Here is a 3,949-nt window from a genome sequence, read left to right as displayed (position 1 = left end):
TTTATTAAGGACATTACTTAGCCCATAAATATGTAGTGACGTCCAATTTGTGTGGTATTTCACTCCTTTTAGCGAATTTCCCATATAGGGAATAAGCTATTACCGTAGGTCTCATGGTAAGACCTAGACCCGGGACCGATTTACTTTTTCGTTTTGAGGTCCCCAGAGGCCAAAAACACCATCCGTTCAAATTCATATATATATATATATATATATATATTTATATATGTGTCCGTTAGCGCGATAACTCGAGCAAAATTGATCCGTTTTTTAATGAAATTTGGTACAAACGTGTAAACCTACATTTATTCGAACGAGTTCGCGAACCAGCATAATCAAACCATGGGATCAGGGGTTTATGGGAGGTTTTATGGGGTAAAAATGGGTTTTTCTCATTTTTGACCCTAAAAACTTTAAATTTCTAAATTTCTCTCTAGACCATTTTGAAGAGCTTAAAAAACAAATAATTTACTATATTGAAGTGTTTTTTAATGTTCATTGACTACGGAGAAAACTAAAAAAAGTTGTAAATTTAAAATTCCCATGTTATTCTCATGGAGAATAAATAAACTGTTCTAGTTTGCTTGTTTATGGATATATTTTAATCAAATTTGGTTTATTTCATACTAAGCTATCAATATTTCAATTGAAAAAACACACCTCAACATCTTCCCCGTAACACAAACCTAACTACTCACTAAAATTAATGTTATTTAAAAATGAAAATAAATCTGAAAATTTATAGGGAATATTTTAGTAGAAATCAAGCCGGGTAAATGGAAATTCGCTTAGTATGCAGGTTTGCTGCGACGGGGGTTTTTAATTAATTAATTGACAGTTAAATATTTTAGGTTTACAATTCAATCAAATAGTAATGAAACTGTAATCTATACCTTTACAGTTTGTAATGAACTTATTTTAAGTTTGTATTAAATTTAAACGTACGAGTATTTCGAGACCAAACCATATTGCAAACATGCAAAACACCCGTCTTAGAGATAAGTAGGGTCTATAAGGGTAGCAAACTTTAATTATGTTTTGGGTGGCGTTTCAGAAGCTTAATTTTGGGAGATAGAGTTTAAAAGGTTAAGTAGATATTCTTGATAAGCACCGTCTATATCAATCTTCAAGCTAAAAACTAGTAGAATAACTTTTTAGTTTGATTTCATACTCGTCAATAAAGTAGTCGTCAGTTTATACCTGCGACCCATTTTTGTGCGGGTCTTTGTTATTGAGTGGTTGTTATTGATCCAACTGATTCAGTCTGTTAAGCAATTCGTGCATTTTTTTACCATGACATTTTTCAAACCACATATTTCTAAGCTTAAATATGTTTGGAGTCAAACATAATCCTTCAAGACTCATCACAATTATCTAGACTGATAATGATATAGAATTATATACCTTGACGACATTGTTTACTATCAAGACTTCCTCTGCAGTTTAATTTTAAGACATTTGCCCTTTATTTGCCCATATATCATTTATACCCTGCAGATAATGGAGATGAAAAAGTAAGAATTCATATTCAGTTATAGCATGTATTGTCTGAAGTATAACATAGATTTTTTTCCTAATCGGCTCTACTTCTTCACATAAATCACTCAATATCTTGTTGGCATTCTACGCATCGTCTTCTTCAGCTCCAGGACACTGAAATATATCGTCTTTTTAAACTTCAAGACATGTGCACATTATGTGTAATATATGTTACAAATATTACAGCCATTTTATTAGCTGTATACTCTCGTATACCTTGCATACATTTTGGAAGGAAATACCGTTAGAACTACTAACTGCAAGACATGCAGCGTCGAAGCTTAGGCTGGCGCAGGTTCTTAAGTACTCAGTTCTGACAAGGAAGCGGTTTTAAAAATCTTAAAAATCATTAAAGAAATAAATGTTGATTCAGTCTTTGTAGGTTATACATGCAATTTAAAAAGGCGAAAGCTTGAACTTCGGAAAAACTCTTCGTTGCAAGTTTTAAAATTGTATAAAGATGAATTTATGAATTAAAACTACTTTTTAAACCTTTTTTTATTTAAAAGTAATGCATTTATTATACCTTTGAAATAAAATATACTAAAACCTTCTGTTAAAAATAATAAAGACGCTTTTGCTTTATTTATAATTCTTTTCATAAATAATAAACAAGTTATTTGTTACAATGTCTTTTTAAGATATTCGATATTTTATATCGAAGTAAATATTTTTACAATGGTATAAACATGTAGCTAATAAAATATTACGGCACACTCAAACATAGTTACTCACCAATCCATGGCATCCAGGTCCCGCTACATGACCAGCTTGAGCCATCCCTGTAAAAATTAAAAAATATATTGTTTTGATGGCTTATTAAGAAACCTAAAAAGAGGAATATCTTCTCTAACAATGCATTACTCCGAACCAAGTCTGATTTTCACAGATATAAAATAATTCTTTGCAACAAACTCAAATAAAGAATCTAATGGCATTTCAATAAAACCATATAATTGATTGAGAAAAGGCGAAATTTATATGAATCCTAGCCTTTTACATAAATGACTTATAGACAAATTGTATTCCCCAAATTGATTGGGTTTTTTCACCAAACATTGAAAATAGATTGTAGGATATATTGTACAGTATATGTTTAGATTTAAATGATTCTTTGCAACAAACTCAAATAAATAATCTAACAGCATTTCAATAAAACCATATAATTGATTGAGAAGAGGTGAAATTAAGATAATTCCTAGCCTTTTACATAAATGACTTATAGACAAATTGTATTCCCCAAATTGATTGTTTTTGTTTCAATTAAACATTGAAAATAGATTGTAGGATATATTGTACAGTATAGGTTTGGATTTTTATCCACAGGTTACGTGCAAGGGAGGGCCATGTGGCACTAACCAATGAATACAGCTAACTTTGCCTGTATAAATATACTATTTTGATTTTATATAATTTTTCCATTTCATTTCGACCAAATGTTAACCGGTGTTTTCAATACTCTAGTTTTTGTTTTATTAGTAAATAAATAATTATCTTTTGTTGAAAACCAAAGCTTTTAGAATGCATGGTCAACTTGACAAATGAAAATTAATACCAGCGTGTTGTAAGCATTAACTTATTATTCATTTAAGTAAAACAAAATATTGCAGTTAAGCATATTTGTACCACATTATTCTTGCACACACAACTAAATTTAGATTTGTTCACGTAAGCTGATACGTTAATTTTATATAGATTGGCAAATGATAATATTGACAGTATCAAACAACAATAATTACCTGAGAAGACACAGACAGAAGCGATAGCAGCAACAACAATCTTGACGAGAGACATTATGATGTTCTTTCTGAAACAAACAATCTAATAATACCTGTTTTGAATAAAGGTTTAAAAACAAACGTAGTTTTAATATGTGTTTGGTTAGTATTAACAATACGAACTGGTATTATACTGCCGAGTATATTATTGTGATGAAAAATAAATCCATGTATTTAAAAGGTTTCTGATTGTTTTTTTTTATGGACAAAATAATACAAATTGGACCAGTTATTAATAATGAACTCGCATAAGCCCACTAAGCTATTATTATTAAAGTTAATCGCACTATTTAATTTAAGTTTTATTTTATTGGTTAAAATATGATAACTTACCTTACGAAGTGATGTAACAGTTGTGGTTTAAACGTCGCCTTATATAGCAAGAGCTGATCATTGTTTCATGTAAACTAACAATTCATATTGGTTTTGATATTGACACATGTGACTACTCACTATTGAAAGGATGAGGTAACACGTAAAGAAACGATCTCAAACAATGAGGTATGTTTTGTGAACTCATTTCGTCTTGACGAACGCCATTTGGAGGAAAGATACGTATGTACGTTCTATGTGTTAAACATGACACTTAAACACGCAAATATTAATATGTTCTGAAATTAGTTAAAAAATTA

General features: G+C 30.1%; 1 long non-coding RNA gene across 1 annotated transcript; it reads right to left on the bottom strand.

Annotated features, from left to right (window-relative positions):
• Positions 1–1,521: 1,521 nt before the first annotated feature.
• Positions 1,522–3,351, bottom strand: LOC128999603 (uncharacterized). The gene is made up of 3 exons (XR_008491307.1): positions 3,279–3,351; positions 2,275–2,321; positions 1,522–1,653 (listed from the first exon to the last, which is right to left on the bottom strand). It is a non-coding gene; the product is annotated as an uncharacterized LOC128999603 (long non-coding RNA).
• Between the last annotated feature and the right edge of the window lie 598 nt (positions 3,352–3,949).

The sequence above is a fragment of the Macrosteles quadrilineatus genome, unplaced genomic scaffold (genome assembly GCF_028750875.1).
Source record: "Macrosteles quadrilineatus isolate MER2022 unplaced genomic scaffold, UCM_ALF_1.0 Scaffold_8__2_contigs__length_117827958, whole genome shotgun sequence".
Taxonomy (NCBI): Eukaryota; Metazoa; Arthropoda; class Insecta; order Hemiptera; family Cicadellidae; genus Macrosteles; species Macrosteles quadrilineatus.
The sequence above is the reverse complement of the archived record's forward strand: the minus strand, read 5'-3'. Positions and strand labels throughout refer to the sequence as shown.